The sequence below is a fragment of the Oncorhynchus masou genome, chromosome 29, assembly GCF_036934945.1.
Source record: "Oncorhynchus masou masou isolate Uvic2021 chromosome 29, UVic_Omas_1.1, whole genome shotgun sequence".
NCBI lineage: Eukaryota > Metazoa > Chordata > Actinopteri > Salmoniformes > Salmonidae > Oncorhynchus > Oncorhynchus masou.
In genome coordinates, this window is record NC_088240.1 from 39,936,697 (window position 1) to 39,959,336 (window position 22,640).

The following is a 22,640-nucleotide window of genomic DNA, read 5'->3' on the forward strand; positions in this document are numbered from 1 at the left end:
AACTGAAAGTGCGAACCACTGCTTTTAATCATGGCAAGGCGACCGAAAACATTACCGAATACAAACAGTGTTGCTATTCCCTCAGCAAGGCAATCAAACAAGCAAAGCGTCAGTATAGAGACAAAGTAGAGTCGTAATTCAACGGCTCAGACACAAGACGTATGTGGCAGGGGCAACAGTCAATCACGGATTACAAAAAGACAACCAGCCTCGTCGCGGACACCGACATCTTGCTCCCAGACATACTAAACAACTTCTTTGCTCGCTTTGAGGACAATACAGAACCTGTGGGCTCTTCACCGCGACCAACGTGAGTAAAACATTTCAACGTGTTAACCCTCACAAGGCTGCCGGCCCAGACGGCATCCCTCGCCACGTCCTCAGAGCATGCACAGACCAGCTGGCTGACATATTCAATCAAACCCTATCCCAGTCTGCTGTTCCTGTTCCCAAGAAAGCTAAAGTAACTGAGCTAAATTACTATTGCCCCGTAACACTCACTTCCATAATCATGAAGTGCTTTGAGAAACTAGTCAAGGGTCATATCATCTCCACCCTACCTGACACCCTAGATCCACTCCAATTTGCTTACCGCCCCAATCGGTCCACTGACGACGCAATCTCAACCTAATCCATCTGGCCAAGAGGAATACCTATGTATGTTCATCGACTACAGCTCATAATTTAACACCAAAGTACCCTCCAAACTCACAATTAAGCTCGACCTCGCCCTGCACAACAGGGGCCTGGACTTTCTGACAGGCCGCCCCAAGATAGTGAGGGTAGGAAACAACATTTCCACACCGCCGATCCTCAACATTGGGGTCCCACAAGGGTGCGTTCTCAGCCCTCTACTGTACTCCCTGTTCAACCATGACCGTGTGGCCATGCACGCCTCCAACTCAATCATCAAGTTTGCAGAAGACACTACAGTGGGCTTGATTACCAACAACGACGAGACGGCCTACAGGGAGGAGATGAGGGCCCTCAGAGTGTGGTGTCAGGAAAATAACTTCACACTCAACGTCAACAAAACAAAGGAGATGATCGTGGACTTCAGGAAACAGCAGAGGGAGCACCCCCCTATCCATATCGACGGGACAGTAGTGGAGAAAGTGGAAAGTTTAAGTTCCTCTGCGTACACATCACAGACAAACTGAAATGGTCCACCCACACAGACATCATGGTGAAGAAGGTTGAACAGCGCCTCTTCAACCTCAGGAGGCTGAAGAAATTTGGCTTATCACCGAAAACACTCACAAACTTTTACTGATGCACAATGAAGAGCATCCTGTCGGGCTGTATCACTGCCAGGTACGGCAACTGCTCCGCCCACAACCGTAAGGCCCTCCAGAGGGTAGTGAGGTCTGCACAACGCATCACCGGGGGCAAACTACCTGCCCTCCAGGACACCTACAGCACCCGATGTCACAGGAAGGCCAAAAAGATCATCAAAGACAACATCCAACCGAGCCAATGCTTGTTTACCCCGCTATCATCCAGAAGGCGAGATCAATACAGGTGCATCAAAGCTGGGACCGAGAGACTGAAAAACAGCTTCCATATCAAGGCCATCAGACTGTTGAACAGCCATCACTAACATTGAGTGGCTGCTGCCAACATACTGACTCAAAGCTCTAGCCGCTTTAATAATGAAAAATTGGATGTAATAAATGTAGCATTAGTCATTTTAAACAATGCCACTTTATATAATGTTTACATACCCTACATTACTCATCTAATATGTACATACTGTATTCTATACCATCTACTGCATCTTGCCTATGCCGCACGGCCATCGCTCGTCCATATACAGTGGGGCAAGAAAGTATTTAGTCAGCCACCAATTGTGCAAGTTCTCCCACTGAAAAAGATGAAGGGCCTGTAATTTTCAGCATAGGTACACTTCAACTATGACAGACAAAATTAGAAGAAAAGAAATACAGAAAATCACATTGTAGGATTTTTAATTAATTAATTTGCAAATTATGGTGGAAAATAAGTATTTGGTCAATAACAAAAGTTTATCTCAATACTTTGTTATATACCCTTTGTTGGCAATGACAGAGGTCAAACGTTTTCTGTAAGTCTTCAGAAGGTTTTCACACACTGTTGCTGGTATTTTGGCCCATTCCTCCATGCAGATCTCCTCTAGAGCAGTGATGTTTTGGGGCTGTTGCTGGGCAACACGGACTTTCAACTCCCTCCAACGATTTTCTATGAGGTTGAGATCTGGAGACTGGCTAGGCCACTCCAGGACCTTGAAATGCTTCTTACGAAGCCACTCCTTCGTTGCCTGGGTGGTGTGTTTGGGATCATTGTCATGCTGATAGACCCAGCCACGTTTCATCTTCAATGAACCTTGCTGATGGAAGGAGATTTTCACTCAAAATATCACGATACATGGCCCCGTTCATTCTTTCCTCTACACGGTTCAGTCATCCTGGTCGCTTTGCAGAAAAACAGCCCCAAAGCATGATGTTTCCACCCCCATGCTTCACAGTAGGTATGGTGTTCTTTGGATGCAACTCAGCATTCTTTGTCCTCCAAACACGACGAGTTGAGTTTTTACCAAAAAGTTATATTTTGGTTTCATCTGACCATATGACATTCTCCCAATCTTCTTCTGGAACATCCAAATGCTCTCTAGCAAACTTCAGACGGGCCTGGACATGTACTGGCTTAAGCAGGGGGACACGTCTGGCACTGCAGGATTTGAGTCCCTGGCGGCGTAGTGTGTTACTGATGGTAGGCTTTGTTACTTTGGTCCCAGCTCTCTGCAGGTCATTCACTAGGTCCCCCCGTGTGGTTCTGGGATTTTTGCTCACCGTTCTTGTGATCATTTTGACCCCACGGGGTGAGATCTTGCGTGGAGCCCCAGATCGAGGGAGATTATCAATGGGCTTGTATGTCTTCCATTTCCTAATAATTGCTCCCACAGTTGATTTCTTCAAACCAAGCTGCTTTCCTATTGCAGATTCAGTCTTCCCAGCCTGGTGCAGGTCTACAATTTTGTTTCTGGTGTCCTTTGACAGCTCTTTGGTCTTGGCCATAGTGGAGTTTGGAGTGTGACTGTTTGAGGTTGTGGACAGGTGTCTTTTATACTGATAACAAGTTCAAACAGGTGCCATTAATACAGGTAACGAGTGGAGAACAGAGGAGCCTCTTAAAGAAGAAGTTACAGGTCTGTGAGAGCCAGAAATCTTGCTTGTTTGTAGGTGACCAAATACTTATTTTCCACCATATTTTGCAAATAAATTCATAAAAAATCCTACAATGTGATTTTCAGGAATTTTTTTCTCATTTTGTCTGTCATAGTTGAAGTGTACCTATGATAATAATTACAGGGCTCTCTCATCTTTTTAAGTGGGAGAACTTGCACAATTGGTGGCTGACTAAATACTTTTTTCCCCACTGTATTTATATGTACAGTACATATTCTTCTTCATTCCTTTACACGTTTTTGCATAAGGTAGTTGTTGTGAAATTGTCAGATTACCTGTTAGATATTACTGCACTGTCGGAACTAGAAGTACAAGCATTTCGCTACACTCGCAATAACTGCTAACCATGTGTATATGACCAATACAATTAGATTTGATTTGAATAGGGTGCCACTTCGGACGCAGTCCAGCAAAGTGATTTGTCATCACACCCCTTTACATGCACACATACCAAGGGCACACCCAGTGCACACAGCACATTGAAAAAAACTCACCCACCTCATAAGGAAACTCTGGCTGGTATTCAATCAAATGCACTCAAATCAAATGCAATCAAAATCCACTATCTACAATTGGCTGAATATCGACCTCTTTCGGCCTATCTACACACATCCTCTTCCAGAGCTCTAAGACTCTCTGTCTCTACTCTCCATCTCCCTGGTCAGTGAGTTATGTGCTTGGCAGGCTGCAGGATGCACCGTGTCACCCTATGTGGACACATCTCAGCCCTCCCTCACACTATTGCCTCCGCTCCCCCGTCTCCATGACAACCGCCAGGGAGCTCCTCTCCTCTCCCTCCTCTCCCAGACCTGTCCTCATATCTGTTCCAGCTGGATGCTACACTTAGGGCCACATTCAGCCTCAAGTGGCTGTGATGAGATAGATCTAGCCCTTTCCTCCTGCACTCTTCCTTTCTCATCTTCCAACTCGACACAAACAGAGCCAGAGTCAATGGAGCGCAGACTGCGCTGAGTACGGCTATTAGTCACAATTAGGTTGGCTCAATTCTTATTGGTAATCAGTCCCTTGAGCAAAATTGCAAACCTCATTCTTGTGAAGTTTGGTACGAAAAAGGCAGTCTTCTTTCCTCAGGCAATGTTTGCGTTGCCAAAATCTCACTTTGATCTCAAATTGATGTCCCATAGTGAAAAGTATTCCTCAAAGTTGAAAATGAAAAACAAGATCAACAGACAGTATATCTCAGTTATTTCAACATAGCTTTATTCTCGAAATACACAGACCATGAAGGGTAGAAACATGCTTTTACTCTCACAATACACGCAAACAGTGAATGGTACTAACAGTTTTATTCACATAACACACAGTGATAATAGAAATGTCTGTTCCTCATACTCCATTAGACACAAAATGAATCACGTCCATTTTTTACTGCATCGCAGCTGTGTTGTTGCCACATTTTCCCTGTGTGTTTGTTATTGGAAAACATAATTCCCTGAGCTCATCCATAGACGTATGTGGTCATTGTAAAGCCTAATTGTGAACATGAGGATTAGAGAAGTGATATAACCAAAACGACTTACTACTTAGCTTTTAGCTACAGTTCGCTAGTTGAAAATCAGAGTGGAAGATGGTTGTCATTGTACCAGGGTTAACAGGGCTTTGTTCAACCACTCTCCCATTCCGACTGCATTAATTACTTTGGGGAGTTTTTTGGGGGGGATGATTGTAAGCTAATTGTCCATCATCTGCAGTTCATTCACAATTTGAGGAGAGGTAAGGGAGTGTTGTTTGATCAAACCAGAGCAGTAGGAGATCAATGGAACAGTCAAAGGGGATATTCTGTCCCAACAGCCCCAGTCAAAGCTTTGATATTATTACCTGTTTTGTTTCCTCTGTGGCAACACTTTACCGGAGGTGTGGTTGTTCTATCAAATACGTTTGATAGATATCTTGACTATTTATGACGTTAATGTACACTAATTATGTACTTTCATCTACAAATAGTCATACCTCCCAGACAGTTTACCTCAACCCTTCAATGGATTCTTCCAGGTTCATTCTGAAATCCATCTATATAACACAAGACACTGTAATACTCTTCACCCTCCCCACTGCTACACCTCACATAGTCAATTCTCTGTCAGATACAGAGGTACCATACTCTGGAATTCTTATCTTCACATGGTCAAATCACCATCATCCCTCAACGACTTCAAGAGAAGACTGGGGGTCAGCCTGATGAACCAAACTACCCAATAATCCCTTCCGTGTAGCCTAACTCTCTCTCTCTCTCTCTCTCTCTCTCTCTCTCTCACACACACACACACACACACACATTTTTTCTTGTATACAGAGTATGTCATGTACAGTTAAATTAATAATGAATATGTTGTGTTTAACTGATTGAACAAACTTTTTTTTTTTACATACATTTGTGGTGTGGTTTTTATAAACCCTTTTTGGTTTCCAACCTCACCTGCACACTGTTTTACCAGTTTTCTTTATTTAAAAAAAAATCTGTACTGTTTTGTCTTTCAATTATTTTCTTTGGTGCGAATAAATACAACCTAAAAACCTACTAAAGGATACAGACAGCTCAAAATGTATGCCTAGATACGCAGAAAAATACACAGGGGTTCTGATGCTTCTAGCCTTGATTTGCAAATTTGAAAACATATCTACCAGTATTTAACTTTTTAATGTGTATAGTATTGCTTACTCGGTGTGGTACAATGAATTCGGTAAACACCCCTCTTCAAATCAGGGTTGGCTGGAAAATGTTGTTCAAAAGAGGACAATGTATTGTCATATCTTTGTACCCCCTGACGAAGGCCATGCAGCCGAAGGCCATGTTTCCATTTAACATTTGAATGAGATATATGAAGAGTGCCTTGGTTCTCCTCTCTTTTTAGTTACCCCTTTTACCAAAGAGCATCTTCTGTCTACAAAAACGTACTATTGTGTACCTTAGAAGCGGTTCCCTTCCTCCTTTGATTTCTCTAAGCATAATGATTACTGCAGGAAAAAGCTGTTTCACTTGTTTGAAAAATGCTAAATTCTCCAACTTCCAGAGCGGGAGCCCAGGCATCCTCACGTACTTTGTGCCCGTTAGATTTTTGGGATGCATGACCCCCACTGATTGAAATGCAAATATAGTAGGTGTTTTGAAATCCATTGTCATATGATGATTATCAGGGACGGGCAACTCCAGTCCTCTGGGAACTGATTGGTTTCACACTTTTTCCCCCAGCAAACACACCTGACTCCAATAATCAAATAATCATGATCTTCAGTTTAAAATGCTATTCTTTTAATCAGCTGTGTTCGCTAGGGACAGGGGGAAAGTGACTTCACTTCAGCCCCCGAGGACTGGAGTTGCCCATCCTGGATCAGAGTGCACTATGCCCCCTGGTGGAACTGGCTGGTGAATGTTTCCATTTCGAATGGTCATGGTTTCTTTGGTCATATGTCACTGAGAATGAAAAGTGAGAAGGAATTTGTCTGCTATTAAAATTCAATGGAGCTACCCCATGATGTTCCTTGGCATTTACGGAATTAATTTAGGTTCTTTAATGGATTTGCCTTTCCATCATATTTATTTTTCCATTTGATTTATTTAACCTTTATTTAACCAGGAAGGGCTCATTGAGATTAAAATCTATTTTTCAAGAGCGCCCTGGCCAAGATAGGCAGCACCAAGTCATTACAAAAAAATTACAGACAGACAAACCGTTTTCTTTCCAATATGGTACGACTGCTCAGCCCTCGCAGTGATGGCTGGGGCTCTGCACGGATTTGTCAGTCAGCAGCTGAACTAATATCGCTGCACAGCTTTAAGAATCAAATCACATCAAATCAAATGTATTTATATTGCCCTTCTTACATCAGCTGATATCTCAAAGTGCTGTACAGAAACCCAGCCTAAAACCCCAAACAGCAAGCAATGCAGGTGTAGAAGCACGATTCCTTACAGAACATGAGCACACACACGCACACACACGCATGCACACACACACATGGATGCACATGCACACAAATGAACACATAGGAACGCATATGCAGTGCATTCGGAAAGTATTCAGACCCCTTGACTTTTTCCACATTTTGTTACGTTACAGGCTTATTTGAAAATGTATTAAATTGTTTTTTTCCTCATCAATCAACACACAATACCCCATAATGACAAAGCAAAAACAGGTTTTTAGATATTTTTTGCAAATGTATTAATTTTTTGTTGTTGTTGAAATATCACATTTATGTAAATATTCAGACCATTTCCTCAGTAAAATGTTGAAGCACCTTTGGCAGTGATTACAGCATTGAGTCTTCTTGGGTATGATGCTACAAGCTTGGCACACCTACAGTGGGGAGAACAAGTATTTGATACACTGCCGATTTTGCAGGTTTTCCTACTTACAAAGCATGTAGAGGTCTGTCATTTTTAAACGTATGATCTCTGTAATTGCAAACAAAGGTTTCTGTACCAAATATTAAATTCTGCTTTTCTGATGTATCAAATACTTATGTCATGCAGTAAAATGCAAATTAATTACTTAAAAATCATACAATGTGATTTTCTGGATTTTTGTTTTAGATTCTGTCTCTCACAGATGTAGTGTACCTATGATAAAAATGATAGACCTCTACATGCTTTGTAAGTAGGAAACACTGCCGATTTGGCAGGTTATCAAATACTTGTTCTCCCCACTGTATATACATTTAGTGAGTTTCTCCCATTCTTCTCTGCAGATCCTCTCAAGCTCGGTCAGGTTGGATGGGTAGCGTCGCTGCACAGCTATTTCCAGGTCTCTCCAGAGATGTTTGATCGGGTTCAAGTGAGGGCTCTGGCTGGGCCACTCAAGGACATTCAAAGACTTGTCCTGAAGCCACTCCTCCGTTGTCTTGGCTGTGTGCTTAGGGTTGTTGTCCTGTTGGAAGGTGAACCTTCACCCCAGTCTGAGGTCCTGAGTGCCATGGAGCAGGTTTTCATCAAGGATCCTGAATAGTCTCCCAGTCCCTGCTGCTGAAAAACATCCCCGCAGCATGATGCTGCCACCACCATGCTTCACCGTAGGGATGGTGCCATGTTTCCTCCAGATGTGATGCTTGGAATTCAGGCCAAAGAGTTCAGTCTTGGCTTCATCAGACCAGAGAATCTTGTTTCTTATGGTCTGAGAGTTCATTAGGTTCCTTTTGGCATACTCCAAGAGGGTTGTCATGTGCCTTTTACTGAGGAGTGGCTTCCATCTGGCCACTCTACCATAACAATCTGATTGGTGGAGTGTTGCAGAGATGTTGTCCTGCTGGAAGGTTCTCCCATCTCCACAGAGGAACTCTGGAGCTCTGTCAGAGTGACCGTCAGGTTCTTGGTCACCTCCCTGACCAATGCCCTTCACCCCCGACTGCTCAGTTTGGCTGTGCGCCAACTCTAGGAAGAGTTTTGGTGGTTCCAAACTTCATCTATTTAAGAATGATGAAGGCCACTGTGTTCTTTGGGACCTTCAGCGCTTCAACACTTTCCCAGATCTGTGCCTCGACACAGTCCTGTCTCGGAGCTCTACGGACAATTCCTTCGACCTCATGGCTTGGTTTTTGCTCTGACATGCACTGTCAACTGTGGGACCTGATATATACAGGTGTGTGTCTTTCCAAATCATGTCCAATCAATTGAATTTACCACAGGTGGACTCCAATCAAGTCATAGAAACATCTCAAGGATGATCATTGGAAACAGGATGCACCTGAGCTTCATTTTGAGTCTCATAGCAAAGGGTCTGCATACTTATGTCAATATAGTATCTTTTTATTTGTAATACATTTGCAAACATTTCTAAAAACCTGTTTTCCCTTTGTCATTATGGGGTATTGTGTGTAGATTGATGAGGGAAAAAATGTATTTAATCAATTTTAGAATAAGGCCGTAACGTAACAAAATGCGGAAAAAGTCAAGGATTCTGAATACTTTCTGAACACACTGTGAAACACACACACACCCACACATTCTAAAAGAGCAAGGGAGAAGGACATGGAGAGAGAGGGAGAGAGAAGGAAAAGGATGATGGATCATCTTGAAGTTGTAAAGTTGTGCATTTAATAACCAAGATGTGCTCGGCTGCCTCTGGCGCGGCGCCGTATGTTACATTGGCAGATCTGTCAGCTCACTCACTTTCAATAAAACCAGTCAGCCGCATAATGCCTCCACACCGGCAGTTAGCCACTATTAGAACATAGATTAATATCATTCCCTCCGTTCCAATAAGGTAGCCAAGTGAAGCTGCCTCTGTGTGATCGCTGACACAATAATAAATAGCTACCGACACCCCTCATGGAAAACCCTAGAGGTTTCCTCCGGGACATTTTACCATAAAAGGGAAAAGTAAATTTTACACCACGTACAGTTGAAGTCGGAAGTTTACATACACTTAGGTTGGAGTCATTAAAACTCGTTTTTCAACCACTCCATGAATATCTTCTTAACAAACTATCGTTTAGGACATCTACTTTGTGCATGACACAAGAAGTTTTTCCAACAATTGTTTACAGACAGATTATTTCACTTATAATTCACTGTATCACAATTCCAGTGGGTCAGAAGTTTACATACAAGAAGTTGACTTTCGCCTTGAAACAGCTTGGAAAATTCCAGAAAATGATGACATGGCTTTAGAGGCTTTGAGTCAATTGGAGGTGTACCTGTGGATGTATTTCAAGGTCTACCTTCAAACTCGGTGCCTCTTTGCTTGACATCATGGAAGATCAAACGAAATCAGCCCAAAATAATTGTACACCTCCACAAGTCTGGTTCATCCTTGGGAGAAATTTCCAAACGCCTGAAGGTACCAAGCTTACCCTAGTAAAACTGACTATCCTACCGATCCTCGACTTCGGCGATGTCATCTACAAAATTGCTTCCAACACTCTTCTCAGCAAACTGGATGCAGTTTATCACAGTGCCATCCGTTTTGTCACTAAAGCACCTTATACTACCCACCACTGCGACTTGTATGCTCTAGTCGGCTGGCCCTCGCTACATATTCGTCGCAAGACCCACTGGCTCCAGGTCGTCTACAAGGCCATGCTAGGTAAAGCTCCGCCTTATCTCAGTTCACTGGTCACGATGGCAACACCCATCCGTAGCACGCGCTCCAGCAGGTGTATCTCACTGATCATCCCTAAAGCCAACACCTCATTCGGCCGCCTTTCGTTCCAATACTCTGCTGCCTGTGACTGGAACGAATTGCAAAAATCGCTGAAGTTGGAGACCTTTATCTCCCTCACCAACTTCAAACATCAGCTATCTGAGCAGCTAACCGATCGCTGCAGCTGTACATAATCTATTGGTAAATGGCCCACCCATTTTCACCTACCTCATCCCCACAGTTTTTATTTTATTTATTTACTTTTCTGCTCTTTTGCACACCAATATCTCTACCTGTACATGATCATTTATCAATCCAGTGTTAATCTGCAATATTGTAATTATTCGCCTACCTCCTCATGCCTTTTGCACACATTGTATATAGACTCCCCTTTTTTTTCTACTGTGTTATTGACTTGTTAATTGTTTACTCCATGTGTAACTCTGTGTTGTCTGTTCACACTGCTATGCTTTATCTTGGCCAGGTCGCAGTTGTAAATGAGAACTTGTTCTCAACTAGCCTACCTGGTTAAATAAAGGTGAAATAAAAAAATAAAAAAATAAAACCATGTTCATCTGTTCAAACTATAGTACGCTGTCACGAATATTACCGAAGGTGACTCCCCTTCTTGTTCGAGTGTCGCTCGGCGGTCGTCGTGGCCGGTCTACTAGCTATCACCGATCCGTTGTTCTGTGTTCCTTTGGTTTTGTCTGATTGGTATCACCTGTTTCTTGTTTGGTTGTTAGGGTAGGGTTATATATAGTTTGTTCAGCCCGCTTCTGTTTCGTGCGGGCTTGTTCGTCTGTTCTATGTTTGTGTATTTTGTTTGTATTTTGGGTTTCGCACTGTCCGTTAATATTTCTGATCATTTGTTTTCCTACTTCTGTTCATGTTATTTTTCCGGGACATTAAAGCGTGTTTTTTCCCACATCTTTTGCTCTCTGCACCTGACTCCACACCTCCTCACTCATTTACCGTAACATACGCAAGTATAAACACCATGGGACCACACAGCTTTGGTGCGAAAAGTGCAAATCAAGCCCAGAACAACAGCAAAGGACCTTGTGAAGATGCTGGAGGAAACAGGTACAAAAGTATCTATATCCACAGTAAAACGAGTCCTATATCGACATAACCTGAAAGGCCGCTCAGCAAGGAAGAAGCCACTGCTCCAAAACCGCCATAAAAAAAGCTAGACTACAGTTTGCAACTGCACATGGGGACAAAGATTGTCCTTTTTGGACAAATGTCCTCTGGTCTGATGAAACAAAAATAGAACTGTTTGGCCATAATGGCAACGAAAAAGGGGGAGGCTTGCAAGCCGAAGAACACCATCCCAACCGTGAAGAACGGGGGTAGCAGCATCATGTTGTGGGGGTGCTTTGCTGCAGGAGAGACTGGTGCACTTCACAAAATAGATGGCATCATTAAGAAGGAAAATTATGTGGATATATTGAAGCAACATCTCAAGACATCAGTCAGGAAGTTAAATCTTGGTCGTAAATGGGTTTTCCAAATGGACAATGACCCCAAGCATACTTCCATTGTTGTGGCAAAATGACTTAAGGACAACAAAGTCAAGGTATTGGAGTGGCCATCACAAAGCCCTGACCTCAATCCCATAGAAAATTTGTGGGCAGAACTGAAAAGGCGCGTGCGAGCAAGGAGACCTACAAACCGGACTCAGTTACACCAGCTCTGTCAGGAGGAATGGGCCAGAATTCACCCAACTTATTGTGGGAAGCTTGTGGAAGGCTACCCGAAACGTTTGACCCAAGTTAAACAATTTAAAGGCAATGCTACCAAATACTAATTGAGTCTATATAAACTTCTGACCCACTGGGAATGTGATGAAAGAAATAAAAGCTGAAATAAATCACTCTCTACTATTATTCTGGCATTTCACATTCTGAAAATAAAGTGGTGATTTTAACTGACCTAAGACAGAGACTTTTTACAAGGTTGAAATGCATTTGGCTATGGTGTATGTAAACTTCTGACTTCAGCTGTACACTACATGACCAAAAGTATGTGGACACCTGCTTGACGAACATCTCACTCTAACGTTGGTCCCCCTGTTACTCCTATAACATCCTCCACCCTTCTGGGAAGGATTTCCACTAGATGTTGAAACATTGCTGCAGGGACTTGCTTCCATTCAGCCACAAGAGCATTAGTGAGATCTGGCACTGATGTTGGGTGATTAGCCCTGGCTCGCAGTCGGTGTTCCAATTCATCCCAAAGGTGTTCGTTGGGGTTGAGGTCACGGCTCTGTGACGGCCACTCAAGTTCTTCCGCACCGATCTCGTGTGGAAAAACTTTCTGAACTTTCTGAATGGACCTCGCTTTATGCACATTTCTGAATGGACCTCGCTTTGTGCACAGGGGCATTGTCATGCTGAAACACAAAAAGTCCATCCCTAAACTGTGGCCATAAAGTTGGAAGCACAGAATCGTCTAGAATGTCATTGTATGCTGTTGCGTTAAGATTTCCCTTCACTGGAACTAAGGGGCCTAGCCCGAACCATAAAAACATCCCCAGACCATTATTCATCCTCCACCAAACTTTACAGTTGACACTATGCATTGGGTCAGGTAGCGTTCTCCTGGCATCCGCCAAACCCAGATTTGTCTGTCGGACTGCCAGATGGTGAAGTGTGTGATTTCTCACTCCAGAGACCAATGGCGGCAAGTTTTACACCAGTCCAGCCGACGCTTGGCATTGCGTATGGTGATCTTAGGCTTGTGTGTGTTATGGCAAATGAGTGAGGAGGTGTGGAGTCAGGCGCAGAGAGCAAAAGATGTGGGAAAAAAACACGCTTTAATGTCCCAGAAAAATAACATGAACAAAAGTAGGAAAACAAATTATCAGAAATATTAACGGACAGCGTGAAATCCAAAATACAAACAAAATACACTCAAACATAGGACAAACGAACAAGCCCGCACGAAACAGAAGCGGGCTGAACAAACTATATATAACCCTACCCTAACATCCAAACAAGAAACAGGTGATACCAATCAGACAAAACCAAAGGAACACAGAACAACGGATCGGTGATAGCTAGTAGACCGGCGACGACGACCGCCGAGCGCCACCCGAACAAGAAGGGGAGTCACCTTTGGTAATATTCGTGACAGTGTGATGGCTGATTGGCCATGGAAAGCCATTTCATTAAGCTCCCGACGAGCAGTTTTTGTTCTGATGTTGCTTTCAGAGGCAGTTTGGAACTCAGTAGTGATTATTGAAACCGAGGAGAGACAATTTATACTCGCTACTCGCTTCAGCACTCGGCGGACTGACTTGTTGGAAAGGTGGCATCCTATGATGGTGCCAAATTGAAAGACACTGAGCTTGCATGGCTGTGTGCTCAATTATATACACATATCAGCAAACGATGTGGCTGAAGTAGCCGAATCCACTAATTTGAAGGAGTGTCCACATACTTTTGTATATATAGCGCATCTAAAGCCAATATCAAGACCTGGTTGTTACTCCGTAGTCTCTGTATATCTGCTTTAGCACGTTAGTCTAATCGAATGTATGAATACAGGCTTACATGTTGCTATGCTGCATATATGCTATATACAGTATGTTGTTAGATATTATATGTCACTACGACCAACTTGTGACAGCACTGTTGTGACAGGCTATATCGCTACATAAACCTAGCAAAAGGTCCCTGTTGCAAAAGTGGTTTCTAACCTCAACAGCCTTTTCCTGGTTAAATAAAGGTTTAGAAAACTAGACTCCTGTTCTAGTTGCAATTACATCTCCATGGCTGTCTTGTTTCAGACGGAACACGAGCCGAGCTTTGACTGGCAACGCTTCACCCCGCGTGCGGTGGTCCAGAGCTGGCAGCAGGACGGAAAAGCCCTGGTGATGGAGGTTGGCAGGCAAGCCCACCAGGAGGAGCTGGCCCACCACACAGACCGCCAGCACCAGCAGGACATCTTCTCCCGACTCAGAGAAAGGGTAGAGGTATATGAAGCTCACTGAAATGGCATCCTATTCTCTATATAGTGCTCTATTTTGACCAGAGCCCGTGGCAAAAGTAGTGCACTGTGTAGGGAATAGGGTGCCATTTGGGATCTATCCAATCAACAAGGCAGGTCCTACAGGCCCTAGTTTTTTTGCACCTCGACTACTGTCCAGTCATGTGGTCAGGGGCCACAAATTGGCTCAGAACAGGGCAGTACATCTGGCCCTTAAATGTACACTGAGAGCTAACATTAATAACATGCATGTCAATCTCTCATGACTCAAAGTAGAGGAGAGATTGACTACATCACTACTTGTTTTTGAAAGAAGTACTGACATGCTGAATGCACCCATTCATACCCCACAAGACATGCCACCAGAGGTCGCAGATACAGAATTGTGTCAAGGCACAGATCTGGTGAAGGACACCCAAAACAATTCTGCAGCATTGATGGTCCCCATCATTCTTAAACGGAACATAAGTTTGGACACACAGAGACTATTCCTAGAGCTGGCCGCCCGGCCAAACTGAGTAATCGGGGGAGGGCCTTGATCAGGGATGTGACCAAGAACCTGATGGTCACTCTGACAAAGCTCCAGAGTCCCTCTGTGGAGATGGGAGAATCTTCCAGAAGGACAACCATCTCTGCAGCACTCCACCAATCAGGCCTTTATGGTAGAGTGGCCAGACAGAAGCCACTCCTCAGTAAAAGGCACATAACATCCTGCTTGGAATTTGCCAAAAGGCACCTAACGGACTCAAGACCATGAGAAACAAGATTCTCTGCTCTGATGAAACCAAGATTGAACTCTTTGGCCTGAATGCCAAGTGTCACGTCTGGAGGAAGCATGGTGGTGGCAGCATAATGCTGTGGGGATGTTTTTCAGCGGCAGGGTCTGGGAGACTAGTCAGGGTTTAGCGAAAGATGAACGGAGCAAAGTACAGAGAGATTCTTGATGAAAACCTGCTCCAGGGTGCTCAAGACCTCAGACTGGGGCGAAGGTTCACCTTCCAACAGGACAACGACCCTAAGCACACAGCCAAGACAACGCAGGAGTGGCTTCGGGACAAGTCTTTGAATGTCCTTCAGTGGCCCAGCCAGATCCCGGACTTGAACCCGATCAAACATCTCTGGAAAGACCTGAAAATAGCTGTGCAGTGATGTTCTTCATCCAACCTGACAGAGCTTGAGAGGATCTGCAGAGAAGAATGGGAGAAACTCACCAAATACAGGTGTGTCAAGCTTGTAGCGTCATACCCAAGAAGACTCGAGGCTGTAATCGCTGCCAAAGGTGCTTCAACAAAGTACTGAGTAAAGGGTCTGAATACTTATGTAAATGTGATATTTCAGCTTTTCAACTTTGCAAAATTCTAAAACCCTGTTTTTGCTTTATCATTATGGGCTGTTGTGTGTAGATTGATAAGGGGAAAAAAAACAATTTGATCAATTTTAGGATAAGGCTGTAACATAACAAAATGTGGAAAAAGTCTGAATACTTTCCAAATGCACTGTAGAGCCATGGCTACATGAAACTCTGCTCCACATCAGGTAACTGATGCCAGCAGTAGAATCTGATTTTAAAAACGGATACAAATACACCTTATGGAATAGCAGGGACTGTGAAGAGACTCACGCACAGACACACGCACTCCACACACACGTACACATGGGATTTTGTATTGCAGATATGTGGTAGCAGAGTAGTGGCCTGAGGGCATGAAATGTAATGTGATGTAATATTTTTTATTGTATATAACTGCCTTAATGTTGCTGGACCCCAGGAAGAGTAGCTGCTGGCTTGGCAATGGGGATCCTTAATAAATACAAACGCACACTCTGTCTGACTGTGCAGAAGGTCTCCACTAAGGAGGCAGCTCACTGACACTCACTTCCTGTTGCCAGCTAGCTTCTCACGCTCGGTTTGAGCTGCCACTGGGGATGGACTGTGAATGCTAACAAGCTAATAAGGACAGCCTTGTCTTGCTGACATGATGTAACTGTCTTGGGTATGTTTGGTTCGCTCAACAAGCAAGTTGCGTACATGGAAAAACTCCCCCACTGTTGCTGAAGTGGCATCACAACTAGGTTTCCGTGTCAATGATGAACAACTTCTGTTTGTTTCTGTAGCCGTCGGTAGCATGCTTGCTATGAGGGCTTGGGGGTTTAAGTCGTATTGAAGCTGATTGGATAACAAAGCTCTAAGACTTGTACTAACTCCTAATGACCTGGTGTAACTGGCCATAGTACACACGTGGACACGTGGCTTCCCACGCACTGTTGTCATGTACATGTTGACGATCACATCACTGTCCTATCTATGGCCCACAATCTGTTCCATACAGTAGATACAACAAAATACATACACTAGATGCACACATCAGTGCCTCACCAACACCTTGTTTTAAAAGTGATCAAATCATATCTGAGAGAAAATAAGCATAGGCCCATGACCTATAGATGGCTCCCTCGGTGCATAATGCACAGACTGTAATAGAGGGAATTCATGCATTTTGTGCGATGATTCAAACGCATTGCCAACTTAATCAGAGTCTTTACCGACCTTACCTTATATGAATCCTATTATAGTCATACTGTATATTTCTGTGCTGGAGTGGAGTTGGAGCAGAGATGGAAGTCTCCTTCCAGCCAAATCTCTCCTGGGTTCTCAGAGCCTTTATCATCCTGACACAGTGACACGAACGGAGCACAAGATGGATTCCCCTTGCCATTCTGTCAGCCTTCTTACAAATGCTTTGTTTCTGCAGCCTTTGTCTCTGTTTCCAGGAGCCTTGCTAAATGAACAATGATTTACATATTCATCAGGATAAAATCCACTTTTGCAATTTCATTATCTTACACTGAACAAATATATAAATGCAACATGTAAAGTGTTGGTCTCATGTTTCATGAGCTGAAATGAAAGATTCCAGAAATGTTAATATGCACAAAAAGCATCATTACACAGGTGCATCTTATGCCGGGGACAATAAAAGGCCACTCTAAATTGTGCAGTTTTGTCACACAACTCAATGCCACAGAGGTCTCAAGTTTTGAGGTAGCATGCAATTGGCATGCTGACTGCAGGAATGTTCACCAGAGCTGTTGCCAGAGAATTGAATGTTAATTTCTCTACCATAAGTCGCAACCAACATTGTTTTAGAGAATTTGGCAGTATGTCCAATTGGTCTCCCAACCGCAGACCATGTGTCGGCGAGCGGTTTGCTGATGTCAACGTTGAAAACAGAGTGCCCCATGGTGGAGGTGTGTTATGGTATGAGCAGCTATAAGCTACGGTCAACAAACACAATTGCATTTTATCAATGGCAATTTGAATGCACAGAGATACCATGACGAGATCCTGAGACCCATTGTCGTGCCATTCATCTGCTGCCATCACCTCATGTTTCAGCATGATAATGCACGGCCCCATGTCACAATGATCTGTACATAATTCCTGGAAGCTGAAAATAGTCACCAGACATTTCACACATTGAGCATGTTTGGGATGCTCTGGAAGGACGTGTACGACAGAGTGTTCCAGTTCCCAACAATATCTAGCAACTTCGTACAGCCATTGAAGAGGAGTGGGACAACATTCCACAGGTCACAATCAACAGTCTGAACAGCTGTATGCGAAGGAGATGTCTCACACTGGTTTTCTGATCAACGCTGCTACATTTTTTAAAGTGTCTGTGGCCAACAGATGTATATCTGTATTCCCAGTCATGTGAAATCCATGGATGAGGGCCTCATGCATTTATTTCAATTGACGGATTTCCTTATAAGAACTGTAATTCAGTAAAATCGTATAAATTGTTGCATGTTGCGTTTATATATTTTTTCAGTATATTTCATTACCTGCTATTGTAAAGCATTGGTAATGTATGATTTAAATTGGTTTATCAAACATTTTATGCACAATTCAAACATTGTTGTAATTATATCATCATTTGAGGGGACATGTTGAAAAAGTCTCAGTATGATTCCCTACTCCTATCACAATTCAAGCCTCCCCATGATCCTCTCTGTGATTTACTGAAATCATGGAGCCTGAGGTGAGGCCTGGTGGTGCTGGAAGCAGCCTGGTGGTGGTGCTGGAAGAGGCCTGGTGGTGGGGCTGGAAGAGGCCAGGTGGTGGGGCTGGAAGAGGCCAGGTGTTGGGGCTGGAAGAGGCCTGGTGGTGGGCTGGAAGAGGCCTGGTGGTGGGGCTGGAAGAGGCCTGGTGGTGGCACTGGAGGAGGCCTGGTGGTGGTGCTGGAAGAGGCCTAATGGTGGTGTTGGAAGAGGCCCAGTGGTGGGGCTGGAAGAGGCCCGGTGAGGGGCTGGAAGAGGCCTGGTGTTGGGGCTGGAAGAAGCCTGGTGGTGGTGCTGGAAGAGGCCTAGTGGTGGGGCTGGAAGAGGCCTGGTGGTTGCGCTGGAAGAGGCCTAGTGGTGGTGCTGGAAGAGGCCTAATGGTGGTGTTGGAAGAGGCCCAGTGGTGGGGCTGGAAGAGGCCCGGTGGTGGGGCTGGAAGAGGCCTGGTGTTGGGGCTGGAAGAAGCCTGGTGGTGGTGCTGGAAGAGGCCTAGTGGTGGGGCTGGAAGAGGCCTGGTGGTTGCGCTGGAAGAGGCCTAGTGGTAGTGCTGGAAGAGGCCTAATGGTGGGGCTGGAAGAGGCCCGGTGGTTGGGCTGGAAGCAGCCTGGTGGTGGTGCTGGAAGAGGCCTAGTGGTGGGGCTGGAAGAGGCCTGGTGGTGGGGCTGGAAGAGGTCTGGTGGTGGGGCTGGAGGAAGCCTGGTGGTGGTGATGGAGCTGGAGGAAGCCTGGTGGTGGTGATGGAGCTGGAGAAAGCCTGGCGGTGGTGGTGATGGAGCTGGAGGAAGCCTGGTGGTGGTGATGGAGCTGGAGAAAGCCTGGTGGTGGTGGTGATGGAGCTGGAGGAAGCCTGGTGGTGGTGATGGAGAAGACCTGCTGCTGGCATCATTGGGAGCTGGGCTGTGTGCGTAATGCTGTGTGTTGTAGACTGATGACCCACTGAGCAGCTCTCCTGTGGGTTATTATGGTGTGCAGTGGGAGGAGCTCCAGAATAAATGTTTCTGGGCAAAATTGACCCCTGCAGCTCTGAAGGACAACTCTTCCCCCTGGCCAGGCTAGTGTAATGTGCAATACCAGGCCCTGGTGTATTAGCCTAGCTACCAGAGGTACCATGCCCCCTCAGATTTGTCCTGTTTTAAAATATAAATAGTAGTATTTTCTTCTCTGTAATATTGCTACCCACCTAGACATTTTATGAAGTTGGCTTTAGCTAGCCCAGATAGGTTCCCAGTCTCTCAACCTCATAGTTATCTACCAAGAAGCCATTTCAGGCTATTAATCAGGTTAGAGTAGCTAGCTTGTCTAACAATCTGAGCTGGCATGCCTGCTGACAAGGTTGGTAGACTTTAGAGAAGCAAGCAATAACTAAATGCAAGGCTTTAAAGTGCGAACAATTTGGCCGCATATGCGACAAAATATTTTGCTGTGCAACCAGGAGTTTTATTTTGGGAGCACTGTGTGACTATGAAACAAATATCCCAGACCCTGACTAAATGTTCTGAATAAGACTCACATTCCTTTCCATCTTTTACCCGGATTTTTGCAGAAAAGCAAAGAAGAATATTTTGAACCACTAGTCAGGAGGATACAGACAGCTCAAGAGGTGTTCTTAGATATGCAGAAAAATACATTTTTTTGTTTGTTTTGTTTTTTGTTTACATAGAATTAAGCATAATGATTATGGCTCTAGATTGAAGGAAAAAGATATGTCATATTTATTTAAATGGCCATATAAAGCCATATTAATTCAATGGTTGTGAAGATGGGGAGATGTCTGTCCCAGTATCGTCATTAGGCCTGGGCGTCCGGTGCTTCGTCCTCGGATGATTTTGATCCTACCCCGGACCTTATATATCTATGTATCAGTCAAACGTTTGGATACACCTACTCATTCAAGGGCTTTTCTTAATTTTTTACTATTTTCTACATTGTAGAATAATAGTGAAGACATCAAAACCATGAAATAACACATATGGAATCATGCATTTTAGATGTTAGATTCTTCAAACAAGCCACCCTTTGCCTTGATTGGAGCTTTGCACACAAGTGGCATTCACTCAACCAGCTTCATGAGGTAGTCACCTGGAATGCATTTCAATTAATAGGTGTGCCTTGTTATAAGTTAATTTGTGGAATCTTCCTTGAGCCAATCAGTTTTATTTATATGTTATATACGGATTTCCTCCTCTTCGTCTGAGGAGGAGTAAGGATCGGACCAAAGCGCACCATGGTAAGTGTTCATGATGTAATCTTTAATGAAACGAACTGAACACTGAAATACAAAACAATAAAGTGAATTAACGAAAACCAAAATAGTACCGTGTGGACCAAACACTCACACGGAAAACAAACACCCACAAACCAAAAGTGAAACCCAGGCTACCTAAGTATGATTCTCAATTAGAGACAACTAACAACACCTGCCTCTAATTGAGAACCATACTAGGCCGAACACAAAAACCAACATAGAAAAAGAAACATAGACTGCCCACCCCAACTCACACCCTGACCATACTAAAACAAAGAATAAAATAACAGAACTATTGTCAGAACGTGACATATATATATACTGTACATATATATATATATTTTCACATATATATATTTACATGTCATACTATGTCATACTATGCAGTATTGATTTTTTTTTCAACTGACACATTTTTATGACAAAAATAAACAATACCATATACTGAGCTAGGCAGTAGCAGGCACTGCAAGAAGCCCCTCGAGTGACGCGGCGGTGCCTACTGTGACTGGTCGAAATTTCACAACGTAGTTGACCGCTCATGTCCCTTGACCCCTCGGCCACCCCTACAGCACCGGTTAGATGTCAATGTAATGACTCAGAAAAACGCCTGTTACTCAGTCAGAATCTACAGCATAACACAGAGCAAATATGGATGTTGTGAACTTATTCCAAAAACAGTGGCGAGAAAAGCGAGCAGGTTGAGGCAGCAGTGAATGAGGTGGAGAGGGCAGAACAGCCAGAAAGTCAAAGTGCTGCAGCAGCAGAGTCTGCCACAGGTTTGTGCAGGGTTGGGTAGTAGCTAACTAGCTAGTAGTCTCCCTCAGCATAAGGGTTGGCTAATGCTAATAAACTAGCATTAGCGCTGAGCATCCTTAAGCGACTGGGTGTCAGTCAGAGTTATTTAACAGTATATTTAGTGAATTCAATGACTTAATTGAATGAACCAAATCTAAAACGAGGCCAAATCAGCAAGTGCAGTCACCCTTTAAAACTAAGTAATGACATGTTCCTTTCAAATGAGCCAAGGAGGAGGACAGATGAGAACAGCAGGCCAGTTGAGCACTTAGAACAGCAGCAGCCAGGGGCCAATGGTAGGGAAGAGGCTGATTTAGGTGGCCCAGACACAGGCCCAAAACAAGTTCAGCTACCCCAGTATCCCCTTGACCGTTTAAGATTGAAAAACTAAAAAGACACACCAGACAAGACACAGAGAAAGCATCAGAATAATAGAATATGATGGAGAGAGACACCAGACAAGACATAGAGACAGCAACAGAAGAGGATAAAATATGATGGAGAGAGACACCAGACAAGACATAGAGACAGTAACAGAAGGATAAAATATGATGGAGAGAGACACTAGAAGAAATGAACAGGCCATAACAGAAGAGGATAGACAAAAGAGGCAGTAACAAACAAGAACCTGAGACAACAACAAGAGAGACTGACTGCATCACTTCTTTTTTTATAAGAAACAATGTGTTGAAAAATCTAAATTGTTTGCATAGTCAACTTACACACAGCACTGATACACACACTTACTACACCAGACATGCCACCAGGGTTCTCTTCACAGTCTCAAAATCCAGAACAAATTTAAGGAAACATACACTATTATATAGAGCCATGATTTGACTGCATGGAACTCCCTTCCATCTCAGATTGCTCAAGTGAACAGTAAACCTGGTTTCATAAACAGATAAAGCAACACCTCACCACACAACGCCTCTCCTCTATTTGACCAGGGGCCAGAACAATGTACTCTGATACAAAATATATATAATCAAGTCAGTCAACACAAAGTCTGCTATTACATTGTGTGAAATATCTTAAGAAAATAGCATTTGATTACATTATTTCGATTTCAGCTAGCAGAGGTGTTTCTTAACTCAACTCCACCTTTCTTGGAAATGGCCTAGTCTAGTTCTCCATTCCATATTCGTCATGTACCAACATGGGTGAATTTCAAATCAAGATGACGTAGCATCGATAAACCTACAGCTGTAAACC

At 43.8% G+C, this 22,640-nt stretch overlaps 1 pseudogene; it reads left to right on the forward strand.

Annotated features, from left to right (window-relative positions):
* The window catches only part of LOC135519602 (coiled-coil domain-containing protein 148-like), an 82,485-nt pseudogene that overhangs the window by 46,112 nt on the left and 13,733 nt on the right, over positions 1-22,640 (forward strand).